This window comes from Taudactylus pleione, unplaced genomic scaffold, assembly GCF_031769625.1.
Source record: "Taudactylus pleione unplaced genomic scaffold, aTauple2 ptg000393l, whole genome shotgun sequence".
Lineage (NCBI taxonomy): Eukaryota > Metazoa > Chordata > Amphibia > Anura > Myobatrachidae > Taudactylus > Taudactylus pleione.
The window spans coordinates 2,141,683-2,156,649 of NW_028284794.1; the positions used below are offsets into that span (position 1 = coordinate 2,141,683).

Sequence of the window (14,967 nt, forward strand, 5' to 3'; positions counted from 1 at the left end):
GTTCTGCCTCTTATGATGACTTAAGCACAAGTGAACATGCTGATATAGAAATCGAGGATGCTTCTGTGGAAGTGCACCAGGATGAGGAGGATATTTGTGTAGCTGCCACTAATAAGGATGTTGATGATGAGGAAGTTGATGATGGTGTTGTTGATGAGGATGTTGTTTGTGTAAATCAGGAACCATTGGAAGTAACAGTTGTTGCCCGAGATAAGGAATAACCTATTGTCATTAGAGATGTGCACAGACCCCCATGTTTTGGTTTTGGAGCTGTATCTCTGGATTTAGTTTTGCCAAAACAACCCTTTGCGTATTTTGTTTTTGGTTTTGGAGCATTTTTTTGGCTAAAAAAATTATAAAAACAGCTAAAATCACATAATTTGGGTCTATTTTTGTTGCTATAGTATTATTAACCTCAATAACATTTATTTCCAGTAATTTCCTGTCAATTTTGACAACCTCACAATATTGATTTTTTTTCATCTAGTTTAGGGCCAAAAGGTTGCATTCAGCTAGCTGGCTGACTAAGCTAAGCGACAGTAGTTGGCGGCACTTACATGTGGCAGTTCAGCTTTCAACATGACACAGAGTGGCATTGCAGAGGTAGACAGGATGGCAGTTTAATAAAATATACGACACCTAGGAAATTTAAAAACCAAGAATTTTTTCCTTAACTAAGTCAGATTCCCGACGGAGTTGGAATATGTTTATGGACTGAAGACAGGGAAAAGACGGAAGAATTGATTAGTTTTTAATTTATTTAGTTTAATATTTTGATTCTTAAAAAATGTATGAGGGGAGATCAACATAGAATCAAATTCTTCAGTTCCTAAAATACATCTTTGATCTTGAGTAGGTTCTTTAATTTTTTATACATCTAATAGAAATGAGGTGGCCTTGCTTGTGGAGGTGCTGCTAGAACATACTGTAAACAGATGTTTACTAGTTTGAAGTTGTACTCAGGGAGGTTGTTAGGGATAATGGGACCAAGACTTGCTGTTTACATCAGAGGAAAGCAGCCTATAGTTCTCCGGCTGAACTACAACTACCAGCATCTGTGATGGTTGCTTGGCCTACTGGAAGTTATTTGTCAACAACAGGTGATGTGCTTCAGGTTACCTCAGCCTGCTTTACCATGTAAATATGTATGTATGTGACCAATATACACAACTAATTTTTGTATTAAACATATTTGCACTTTATTGCACACATCCTGACAGGAAGATGCTCTTTGCTGCTGCTGCTGCTCATATTTTCCCCCCTCCCCATCAACTTGGTGCTTCAGAATTTTCTTTAAAAATGAAAGGGGAATACAGGAGATGCTGTCTGTGGCCATTACAATTTCTGGACATTCATAAAAAATTAAATTTAAAATGTCAGGCAGTAATGCCCCAAACAGCACATAATGCAAAGAAAAGAGGTGCAAGATGGAATTGTCCTTCGGCCCTCCAACCCACCCTAATGTTGTATATATGAAACAGGACATTCACAGTTTAACAAACCAATCACTTCAGTGACAGGGACTGCCACTTGTGGCTGAAATTATTGGTTTGTTTGGACCCCCCACAAAACAAGCTGCCAATATGCAGTTGACATTGGTGGCAATGATCCCATACACAAGCTGGGCCTGATTCAGATTTGGGAATAGAGAGAGAGATCTCTCTCAACTGATCATCTTGGTGAGATCATGCTGCACTGCGGGAGGGGCAGCTTTAAAATGTGCACAGAGATTTAGATTTGGGAGGGAGGTATCCAAACTGACATCTAAATTGTAGAATAATAATAAAGCTGTGCAGTATTTGTGGGCTACATGCTAAAGCAGCCAGTATTTACCCCACATGTAAAAAAAATTATGTATTTACACCCCTTGCATTGCCATATGGTTTATTCAGTTTCACAGTTGAGAGAGATATCTCTCTCTGTTCCCAACTCTGAATCAGGCCCACTGTCTTTACATTTACAGCATAGGTAAGATCATATGTCATCATCCTCATCCCCATCAGTGTGTACATCCTCTTCTTCACACAATATTAATTTGTCCCCGCTGGAATCCACCATTACAGACGCTTCTGTACTGTTTTGATTTAATTGCTGGTAAAGGTCTTCCACGTGGAATTTGTAATTCATTTTGATGAACATCATCTTTTCCACATTTTGGGGAAGTAACCTCCTACACTGATCACTGACAAGGTTCCCATCTGCACTGAAAACTCTTTCACAGTACACACTGAAGGGTGGCCAACTTAAGTAAAGCAAAGCCAGTTTGTGTAAGGGACTCCAAATTGCCTCTTTTTCCTGCCAGTAGTGAAACAGACTGTCTGGCATGCCTATTTGGATGCTGACCATATCAGACAAAATCACGGTAGATATGTCACTCAATATATGCAGTTCTTTCAGACCCAACGAGATGTTATTAGGTTTTGCTGACTGATCTGTATAACCGCCAGCAGTGGGTCACTTAGGAAAATGTTATTTTTTCCTGGCACCACAGAAACTGAAGGAGGAGATGCTTTCATGTCACGTATCGCTTGAGCGGACAATTTTTTCACCAACAGCTCTTTGCATCTTTTCAGATTTATGAAAGAAAGACACAAGGTATGACTTAAACCTAGGATCAAGTATGGTCACCAAAATATAGTGATCGGATTTCAACAGATTGATGACAGTTGGATCCTTGCAAAGCAAATAAAGGGCATGATCTACAAGTCCGACATGCTTAGCAGATTCACTCCGTTTCAGCTCCTCCTTCAGTTTCTCCATCTGCTTTTGCAAAAGTCTGATTAGAGGAATGACCTGACTCAAACTGGCAGTGTCTGAACTAAATTCACATGTGGCAAGTTCAAAGGGTTTGAGAAGCTTGCACAACATGGAAATTATTTTCCACTCCACTTAACTATGGTGCACTCCCACTCCATTCCCTATGTTATAGGCCATTGTGTAGCCTTTGATGGCCTTTTGCTGCTCCTCCATCCACTGAAGCATATAGAGGGTAGAATTCCACCTAGTTACTACCTCTTGATTCAGCTGTTGGCAGGGCAAATTCAAGAATACTCACTGGTGCTGCAATCTTTAACACGAGGTTGCTGAATGTCGAAAATGTCCCGAAATCTTATGAGCTACTGAGCATCTCCTGCATCCCCCTGTCATTTTTTTAAAATGGTGCACCACCAGAATAATTGTGTGAGCAAAACATGGGATGTGTTTGAATTCACCAATATGTAATGCTCACACAATATTGCTGGCATTGTCAGAAATCAAAAATCCCAAGGAGAGTCCAAGTGGGGTAAGCCATTTTGCAATGATTTCCCTAAATTTTTCTAACAGGTTCTCAGCGGTATGCCTCTTAGTGAAACCAGTGATACACAGAGTAGCCTGCCTCTGAAGGAGTTGACATTTGTTAAATCCTGCTGTTTCTGTTTGCACTGTTGGAGGCAATACACCTACCCAGTGGGCTGTCACAGTCATGTAATCTTTAGTTTGCCCTGTCTCACTTCTCCACATATCTGTGGTTAAGTGGACAATGGGCACAACAGCATTTCGGAGGACATTAATAAGGTATTTTTATGTCCTTGTACAGATTGGGAATTGCTATTCTAGAGAAGTTGAATCTAGATGGGACATGGTAGTGGGGACACAGGACCTCAATTAACTGTCTAAAACCCATTGCATTAATGGCAGATACTAAATGCACATCTAATACCAGCATAGCTGTTATGGCATCAGTAATCCGCTGTGCAACTGGGTGTCTGCTGTCATACTTGTTCCCCATTGAAAAGGATTGTTTGACAGTCAATTGTTTGGTTAAACTAAAAGTAGTATTCTTCCTTATCCCCTTCTGGGATGAAGATCCACTCACAGTAGCAGCAGCAACAGGCGTAGCACTCAAGGATTCTTCTGAGGAACCACGGATAGGAGAGGAGTCAGTCATTCTTATGAAATTGGATGCAGGACTACTTCCAATCACTATTGAGGATGTTGATGATGATGCAGGTGTTGGTGGTGGATACTGCAGGAGCTTGGATCCAGAGAGAAGGGAGCAGCTAGGTGACACTGGACTGATTGCTGTTACATTTATTTTAGCCAAAGTTTCTAATTTTGAAAGACACTTTTCAATTTGATGAATGCGCTGCAAGTGATGTAACAGGGAGGAGGTTCCAAGATGGTTAAGGTCCTTACCTGTACTCACTGTTACTTGGCAATGGCTACAGGTGGCTTGACAACTGTTGTCCGGATTTGGGTGGAAATGATTCCACACAAGAGATGTAGATTTTTTGGCCCTTTGCCCAGGCATGACAACAATGGGCTTTTTCCTACCATGGGCAACAACTGTTGCCTGATTTACAGTTTTTACACAAACATCCTCGGCATCAACATCCTCATCATCATCATCAACATCCTCATCATCCATGTTAGTGCCAAATACAGAAATGTCCTCCTCATCCTCCTGGTGCAATTCCACAGAAGCATCCTCGATTTCTACGTCAGCATGTTGATTTGTGCTGCTTATCCCCACATTTGCAGAGGGCACACAAGTGATGGAAGGAGGATCCTCTTCAAGTATAGTATTAGAAAGGTCAGGCTCACACATGACAACCACGACACACTTGGACTCTCCTTGGGGATCTGTGACTTTTATAAGCACAAAGTTGGTTCATGTGCCTTAGCGATTATAATATTTTTGACAATTCTACAGAAGGGCTTACATCATCATAAGATGCAGAACCACCAGTCATAAATAAAGGCCAAGGTCGTATCCTTTCTTTGCCACTTCATGTGTTATATGGCATATTGCCAATTTTTTGCTTCTCTGCAGCTACCGTAGCTTTTAATTTTTTTTTCTTTAACACTGTAAAACATTGCTTGCTTGACGTTAGATGCCGTGATTGATGCTTGATTTTAGATGCTCTGTATGCCCTTGGGCATCAGCTTTAGTTAAAGATGTAGATGGACTAGTATCATCATGACTGGTGGCACTGGCAGCAGCTCCACCACTAGTATGTGTTCCTGCTCTCCACTCAACTGATCATTCTCCATATCAACAAACACGAATGAAGTGGGTTACAGCACATATGTTAATTTGTACCAATTTTAAATATTGCACTGCACTACCACTTAAAGTGTCACAATATTTTTTACAAATACACTGCGTTTCCACTAACAGTGTCAATACTTTTTATGAATACACTGCGTTTTCCTCTTAGTGTCACAATAATTTTTTTACGAATATGCTGCATACACCGCGTTTCCACTAACACTGTCATAATACACTACGTTTCCACTAACAGTGTAAAAATATTTTTTATGAATACACTGCGTTTCCACTAACAGTGTCAATACTTTTTATGAATACACTGCGTTTTCCTCTTAAAGTGTCACAATAATTTTTTTACGAATATGCTGCATACACCGCGTTTCCACTAACACTGTCATAATACACTACATTTCCACTAACAGTGTAAAAATATTTTTTATGAATACACTGCGTTTCCACTAGCAGTGTTACAATATTTATGAATACACTGCATTTCCACTAAGTGTCAAAATATTTTTTACAAATACACTGTTTTCCAGAAAGTGTCACAATATTTTTATTGAATACACTGCGTTTTCCACTTACAGTGTTTTACTTATTATACACTCTGCTACCACTTACAGTGTCACAACCAATATGTGTATGAATATTACACTGCGATCTGACAGGCAGCATCACAGTAAAAAAATAAAATAATAATATAGTACACTGGAATACAGCAAACAACAAAAATATATTATTTTTGTATTATTTATATTATTAGCTTTTATCTTTGTATACACTGGGCACCCTTGGATGGACAGAGCATCCCTGGTTGGACACAGCAGCCCATGGATGGATACAACAGTCCCTGCCCTGGACAGATACAGCAGCTCTTGGATAGACACTGCACATCCATTCACTACACTCTACACAGCCGGAGTGACATGGCACCAATGACTGGGTACCAGTATAGTATCCAAAACCCATGAGAATCTGACAGTGGGAGGATGGCATTTTGCTTCATTTTAAGATCTGAGTGATGCTGGAAAACTTGAGCCTAGCTCGGTTCTCGTCTCAGATCTGGAAATTCGGGTGGGTCCAGTTCTCTAAGAACCGAACTCACTCATCTCTACTTAATAGCCACCTTCCAATCACTGCCCAGGAATGTCCAGCACTATTCTTATCAGAGGGGCGTATCTATAATGGGTGCAGGGTGTGCGGTGCGCATGGGCACCTGGATCTATGGGGGCCTGCAGTGCACACCCTGCACCCATAGACTTATACTTACCTGTCCATAGTGCTGCCAAGCCGAAACTGCAGAGCAGCAAACATCACTGGGAAAATGGTGGCAGTCCTTTTTCCGGTCACTCGCACGTGCGCAGTACTGTTTTCCCCGGATAACCGGTGTGGGCGCCACTTTCTCAGAGACCTGCGCATGCGCAGTAGATTCTGGCACTAAGCCAGAATCTACTGCATCGTGGGACTGCCGGAGAGTGGAGGGGGCCTGCACTGAGTCTGCACATGGGCCCCCTCCTCTCTTAAAACACCCCTGATTCTGATACATCTCTGATACCATGTGTCTCAATTGTAACTGCGCCTCTGTTCTGTGCATACACTCGGTGTGACACGTGCTGGTGGAATATTTAGGGCTTTTTGAATATTGGCAATGCGTGTGACACTGAATCATGCCCCTAAGCCTTAAATTACTAGTCTACAATTTGCTAGTCCTGGTGTGATTATGGCATCATAGGGCCTGATTCAGAGATGGACGCAATGTTACATTCACACAGATTGAGCGATTATTTGCCATTGTGCATGTGTCTATGCCGCACTGCAGATGTGCAGCAATTGTTTTGTAATTAAGCTCACACAGAGGATTCAATCACCAAGTGAGTGACAAGTAGTCAGCGTTTGGGGGAGATAACGGAGGGTTGCTTAGAGAAATGCAGGTATGTTAGACCAATTAAACACTGTTTTTGGGTGCCCATAAATTAGCCACTGTGCCCTTGCTGGCAGCAGGAGAGCCCTCTGTGTGTCAGGAGACAGCTATGTCTGCGGCAGCTTAGACTTACTTAGAAGGTTGATGGCCGCCTGATCTGCAATTGATGTTTCCATTTTTTTGTCTGAGTGGCAGATGGGAGATGCTTTCAGTGGGTGTCTCTAAGCACTGAGTGGCAAGTGATTCATTGGCATATTTTCGCAATTGCGATCCGTGAGAGATCACAGTTGTGATGGCATTTTTGTCCGTCTCTGAATAATGCCCATTGTCACTAGATTTAAAGTAGCCATTAGTTTTAAGACAAAAGCAACCTGGTATTACCTTATATCTAGTAGCTATAGTGCCGATATTGCACCGGGACCAGCAAATCTGAGCCTAGGACATTTGAGCCATTGCACTATAATTCTCGAGTTAATTCACATTCTCTTTATTGAAGAACAAACATTGTCATCTGTAATATGCTATTTCTAATCAGGGTGGGATCTGATGGGGCAGAAGACTTTATTGTTAGGTAATAAGTGGGATGTTGATATTACAATAGGTAAATATTACAGGAGACCTGACCATGCTGACCCACAGGAAAGACTTCAGCCAGATCTTAGGATCTCCCTTTAGTTACAATATTATTTTGAGATGCTGACGTGGGGGATTACACAGAAGTGTGAGTGTAATAAACAAATTCTGTTTAATACTTTCAGGTGTGCTGTGTAAGAAAAAAAGAAGCCGGTAAGTACAGATACACAGCAATAAGGCAGCCAGCCATCTCGCTCCTTGTCTCTGCCATTACCATCTACTGTACAACTCAATCTAACTCTATAGCGCTCTATCTGACAATGGGCCTGGTTGAACAAGAATCGCAATTGCAAAGCTGCACGCAGGCAGCTTTGCAATTCCATCCTTGCTAATATGCAAATGCAGCAGGAGGTGTATCACAACCCTGTTGCATTTGCAATCCCAGCGACGGAGGTCGCAGGCTGGATTCACCATCACGACCATTGGTGGTCGATGGTCGCAATGGTGGACAGCTCAGGGCCGCAGGCCAGCTGAGTAAGCCTCAGCTTACTCAGGCTGGTCGGCTTGTGAGGCCAGGAAGTGTGCCCGCCCCATTTTGCCACTCCCAGAAAATGGGTGGACACGCCCCCATTTCTGGGAACGCTGGTTGCCCCAATAATTGTGCAATGTAGCATCAGACCCAATGACAGAAATAGCACAGATGACTGAATCAAAAAAACTTTTAAAATGAAACAAAGGAATTATTATGTTTATAGAGGGACCATTTTATACTCTATGTGTAATTACTGAAATATTAGTTTAAAATTACATATTTAAAATGCCAAAATAAATAAGAAAACTACAAATTCTTCATCCTCAGAGGGGATTTTTAAATGATATTTTAAAGTTTGAAACAGAACTGAATAAAGTATTGGTCCAATATCCAGGTCTATGCAGGGACGGCTTAAGAGAGAAGGGGCCAATGTGCAGTTGCTGTGCAGGCCCCCTCCTCTCTCTCGGGCAGCACAGATGAGTAGCCCCTGGCACTGCACGCAGGAATTCACTACTACACATGCACAAATCTCTGGGAAAATGGCCACAACTCGATTGTCCCAGTCATTTGTGCAGTGCCGACACAGGACTCCAAAGGGATCCGGTCAAAATCCTGACAGTCAGGATGCAGGCACCAGAATCCCAACATCTGTCAGAATCCTGAAGTTAAGTAGCGGGGTTAGGGGGAGGTTTAGCGTTAGGGTTAAGGAAAAGGCACTAGAGGGGGGTTAGGTATAGGGTGCGGGGTGGGGGATGTTAAGTTTAGCCACTAACGGGAGTTTAGGTTAAAGTACTGGGAAAGGAGGGTTAGGGGTAGGGAGGGAGGGAGAGTTGGGATACTAGGACAAGTGTCAGTATCCTAACCCTGTTGGGATGCCGGCATTGGCATTCTGACTGCCCAGCATCCTGTACCCAGGGCCGTAACTAGGGTAGTGTGACCAGTGCCATGGCACAGGGCAAGGCAAGGCAGGGCAGGGGGCGCAATTTGGGCCTATCATTTTTCCTGTTTATTATCATTCTCACTTGTAGCCTCCTCTTCTTTGATCCCCAGCATCTCCTGGTCTCTCCTATCTCTTCCCTGGCCCTTCCCCATGAGGCCTTGGCCCTTTTTTAGGTGCACTCTCTTATGTCCCTCTTTAAAAAATCAGGGGTGGCACCAGTGCTGTCTCTGGCACAGGTCACCAAAAAGTCTAGTTATGGCTCTGCCCGTACCCAACCCACTCTGAATACTTAGGTATTATATATGGATGCAGGCTGTGCAGTGTTTGCCTCCTTGGACCAAGGGGCCTATGTACCTCGCACACCCTGCACCCATTATAGATACGCCACTGGTTCTATTAACCAAACCAGAGGAGACTGCTTGTATCTGTCAAACACTGTAGCTAAAGAATCGCTTCCTCTTTTACCCTTATCTTGCTATAATTTAACATCACAGTTATCTCTTTATCATCCTACAGTGGTTCTGACCTGCAGATGGACATCACCGATCAGCCTGATAAAGGTAAATATAACTCACACACACATGTACTCTTCCTGACTCGCCCACACTAAGGAAACCACAAGCGGGCAGTTACTGTAGAAGCTGAGAAAACGCACGCATAAGCTTGAAATTCTAAGAATTTTGATGATTTAAAGATATATATAAATCCACACAATAGCTGCTATGGATCCTTATTATTTTAAAGAGGGAGCTCTGATATTTCAAACATCCGTGTGCAAAGAGATATTGGTGTCTATTCATTATGATAAAAATCTCAAAAGTGATCCTCGTTCCATCACCTACTTAGTACTACACCCGCCCCACCCCCGCGCTGCCTGCTCGATCACATCTAATATGCTTAGTACAGCGCTCTCGCACACCTGACTCACCCACACTCCCCTTACTACCTGCTCCATCACCTGCTTAGCACTGCACTAGTACACCTCACTCCCCCACAGCCCAGTCTATCACATCTAATATGCTTAGTGCAGTGCTCACACACCCGATCCCCCCCCCTGCCCGCTCCATCACCACTAGTGCTTAGTACTGAACTTGCACACCCAATGTATCCAGTACATTTTATAAAATGGTAGGTAGAAGCTGATTGGTTGCTATGGATAAATTATGCACTGGTCACTTCTCCACCCGTTTTATTGTGTGATACATCAACTCCATAGATTGAAAGAGGAGACTACTATTTTAAAGGAGGGTGCATCCATGATGATGATATGCTAATGAAACTATACGCTCCTATCCTTAGTCACATGAATCTCTGTGATCACACTGCCCCACTGATGTGTCCATCATCGCTATCGGCACTTACACCTACCGCATACTAGGTGTAGGGGATCGATATTTCTGTGTGTACGCACTACTAAAGATACAGTGGGACACATCACTGATGGCACACCCAGGGGCACAGAGAGGGGAGGGGGAGCCGGTACTAATCACCTGGATCTGGCTGTTGGAGGGGCACGGTGCCACCCCATCCCTCTTAAATCACAGCAGTTCAGCACATGCTGCTGTGTGCTAGGCTGCAGTGGGAGACTGCTCGCGGCTGAGCCGCAAGAGTCCCCTATGCCTGTGGGTGGGAGCAATCACAGTGATCGTGCCCCCCCTGGCATTGCGCTGGGCTTAAACAAAAAATCCTAAGGGGGTGTGGTCATGCCTCCCGCGATTAGGACACACCACCTTCACCTGGGCCCGGCCGGCCTTTCTACACCCCTGAACACTCCCATGGCATACCCCAACGCAAACAAAAGACCATTCTAATATGTGCATTTGCTTTGTTGCCACCCAGTTGCCACCCTGAATCCCACCCACTACAGTTTAGTGGCCACAAATTAAATACAGACATCCATAGGGATCACTGAATTGCGTGTACTGTAAATTTGAAAAGTTGTTTGTGACTCAGACACAGTCTTGTTCCTCTCAGAGATGTGTAAAGCTGTGGGGAAGTTTTGCTCAAACAGAGGGCCTGATTCAGAGCCGCTCGTAAGCGGCCGCTCATTCGCTCCGAGCGATGTACGCAGATCTGCGCATGCGTATGGGTCGTAATGCGCATGCGTCAACCAGTCAGTGCGGTCGGAAATCGTGCGCTCGTAAAACAGCGAGGGCCTGCTAATTTGAGTGACGGAATGAGGCGTTTGTGGGTGGTAACAGGGGAAGATGCTTGAAAACGGGGAGTGGAGATCCGAACGCAGGCGTGCCAAATGGTCAAATCGGGCGTTTAATGGGTGTGCATAATTAACAAAGCAGCGTCATCGACCACGTCACTTGGTTGTCTTTTAGCCTGAACTGCTCGCAGTGATTGCGGGAAGTAAAACCTACCATAAGCACTGTGAGCAGTTCAGACACCTTTCGATGTACTCGATTAATTTAATAAATAGCGGAGATGACGTATGATGCGAACGGCCAAGGGGCGTCTTTACAAAATAGCGAGCGCATGTTTCGGATGCTCGTTCAGACATAGAGGCATCCACAGACCGTAATTTAAATATCTGGCCCCTTTTTCTGAACGAGCATCCACAAATAGCGTCCGGCTCTGAATCAGGCCCAGAGTTTAAAGATGGAACAGGCTGCCTGGCAGAGGGCGATGTGCGTGTGATACAATGTTGTTTTACTCAACACTCAATGGTAAATTCCAACAGTGAAACATGACACATTCCATGAGCAAACTAGCAATGAGGCGAATATGTTACTGTACAGTTTTGCAAATGTTCCTCATCTCTACTCTCAGGACCTGATGCAGAGTTGGGATTAGAGTGATTTACAGTCAGGTCCATAAATATTGGGACATTGACAGAATTTTCAGATTTTGGCCTCTATTCACCACCACAATGGTTTTGAAATGAAACAAACAAGATGTGCTTTAACTGCAGACTTTCAGATTTAATTTGAGGGTAATTACATCCAAATCGGGTGAACGGTGTAGGAATTACAACAGTTTGAATATGTGCCTTTCAAAACCATTGTGGTGGTGAATAGAGGCCAAAATCTGAAAATTCTGTCAATGTCCCAATATTTATGGACCTGACTGTATAACAAGTAAATGTGCACCTGGGTAACACCATGCTGCGCTGCAGGTGGGGTAGATGTAAGAAGGGCAGAGAGACTTTAGATTAAGGAGGGGTGTGTCCAAACTGACAACTAAACTGCAGTGTAACAATAAAGCTGTGCAGTATTTGTGGGCTACATGCAAAAGCAGCCAGTATTTACCCTGCATGCAAAAATAATGTATGCATTTGTATTAGAGATGTGCGCCGACCCCCGTGTTTTGGTTTTGGTTCTGGATCTCCCCTGGTTTTGGATCTGGATTGGTTTTGCCAAAACCTCACCTCCGTATTTTGTTTTCGTGTTTTGGTTTTGGTTCTGGATTTTTTCTTAAAAAATCACAAAAACAGCTAAAATAACTTAAAATGGGCCTTTTTTTGTTCCTACAGTATTCTTAACCTCAATAACATTTATTTCCCCCTTGTTTCCAGTCAATTTTGACCACCTCACTGCTAACAATATTGATTTTTTTCATCTAGTTATAGGGCCAAAAGGTTGCATCCAGCTTGCTGGCTCAAAACTGATCGATATAATTATTAATAGAGTTGAGGACTATGCAAAGATGATGGTTGGGATACCCTTGAGGATTGAACAATTGATAGTTGATAGTTGGTGCAGCCCCTGGCTGTAAAATTGATAATAAATGAATTAAAAACAATTCATTGGTGCAGCCTCTCGCCGTAAAATTGATAATAAATTAATTAAAACACAATTCATTGGTGCAGTCCTGGGCTGAATAATTAATAAAAAACAATTCATTGGTAAAGCCCCTGGCTGTTAAATTGATAATAAATTAATTTAAAAATAATTAATTGGTTCCTAAACCATCCATAACATTAATTTAAAACGTCAGGCAGCAATGCCCCAATCAGCACATAATGGAATGGAAAAAGGTGCAAGATGGAATAGTCCTTGGGCCCTCCCACCCACCCTTATGTTGTATACGAAACAGGACAGTTTAACAAACCAATAATTTAAGTGACTAGGACTGCCAATTGTGGCTGAAATGATTGTTTTGTTTAGACCCCCATAAAACAAGCTGCCAATGTGCATTGGACAAGGAAATGAAAATGATCCCATACACAAACTGGCTTTACATTACAAGTTGTCATCATCCTCATCCTCATCATCCCCATCAGTGTGTACATCCTCTTCTACACACAATATTAATTCATCCCCACTGGAATAGGGCATAGGAGCCTCTGTAATTTTTTTATGTAATTGTTGGTAGAGGTCTTCCTCGTGGAATTTGTAATTCATTTTAATGAACATCATCTTTTCCACATTTGAGGAAGTAACCTCCTATGCCAATCACTGACAAGGTTGCCAGCTGCACTGAAAACTCTTTCAGAGTACACACTTGAGGGTGGGCAACTTAAGTAATGCAGAGCCAGTTTGTGTATGGGCCTCTAAATTGCCTCTTTTTCTTGCCAATACTAAAAGGGACTGTCTGACATGCCTATTAGGATGTTATCTCTGAAATAGTCCTCCACCATTCTGTGAATGGAGACCATATCTCTCATAGTCACGGTAGAAAACATGTCACTAGTAGGCAGTTCTCTCAGGCCCGACCAGATGTTATTTTATTTGGTGAACGATCTGCATGACCAGCAGGCATTCTGTAAGGAAAATTGAGTCATTTCCTGGCAGCTGCAGAAACTGAAGGAGGAGATGATGGTGTTTCACGTGCGGCTGCAGCTGACAATTTTTTTACCAACATCTCTTTGCACAGTTTTCGATTTTTGTCTGTTGGGAAAAAACTCACCAGGTAGGACTTAAACCTAGGATCCAGTATTGTTGCCAAAATATATTTTTCAGATTTCAATAGATTGACGATTCTTGGATCCTGGTGAAGTGAATCAAGAGCTTGATCCACCAGTCCGACATACTTTGTGCAATCACTTCGTTTCACCTGCTCCTTCAATTTCTCCAGCTGTTTTTGCAAAAGTCTGATGAGTGGAATGACCTGACTCAAGCTGGCAGTGTCTGAACTAACTTCACATGTGGCAAGTTCAAAGGGTTTGAGAACCTTGCACAACACAGAAATTATTCCCCACTGCACTTGAGTACGGTGCATTCCCCCTCCATGGCCTATGTCATAGTCCATTGTATAGGCCTGGATGGCCTTTTGCTATTCCTCCATCCGCTGAAGCATATAGAGGGTAGAATTCCACCGAGTTACTACTTCTTGCTTCAGCTGATGGAAGGGCAAATTTAACAGTACCCGCTGGTCATGCATTCTTCTACAAGTGGTCGCCGAATGTCTAAAATGTCCGGATATTTTGCGGGCCACCGAGAGCATCTCCTGCACGACCGTCTCAGTTTTTAAAAAATGTTGCACCACCAAATTAATTGTGTGAGCAAAACATGGGACGTTTTGGAATTCGCCCACATGTAATGTTCCCACAATATTGTTGGCACTGTCCAAAATCACAAATCCCGAGGAGAGTCCAAGTGGGGTAAGCCATTTAGCAATGATTTCCCTGAGGTTCTCAGTGGTATGCCTCTTAGTGAAATCAGTTATACAAAGAGTAGCCTGCCTTTGTATCAGCTGTCTTTTGGTAGATGTTGCTGCTGCTGCTGTTGCTGCTGTAGGCAATACACCTACCCAGTGGGCTGTCACAGTCATGTAATCCTTAGTTTGCCCTGTCCCACTTGTCCACATATCAGTGGTCAAGTGGAAAGTGGGTACAACAGCATTTCTGAGGAGATTAATAAGGTTTTTTTCAAATGTCCTTGTACAGACTTGAAATTGCTGTTCTAGCAAAGTGGAATCTAGAAGGGATCTGCTAGCGAGGACACAGGACCTTAATTAACTGTTGAAAACCCCCGGCAGTAATGGCGGATACTGGACGCACATCTAATACCAGCATAGCT

General features: G+C 43.1%; 1 pseudogene; it reads left to right on the forward strand.

Moving 5' to 3' along the window:
• Window positions 1-14,967, forward strand: part of LOC148506846 (uncharacterized) — a 94,510-nt pseudogene that overhangs the window by 67,535 nt on the left and 12,008 nt on the right.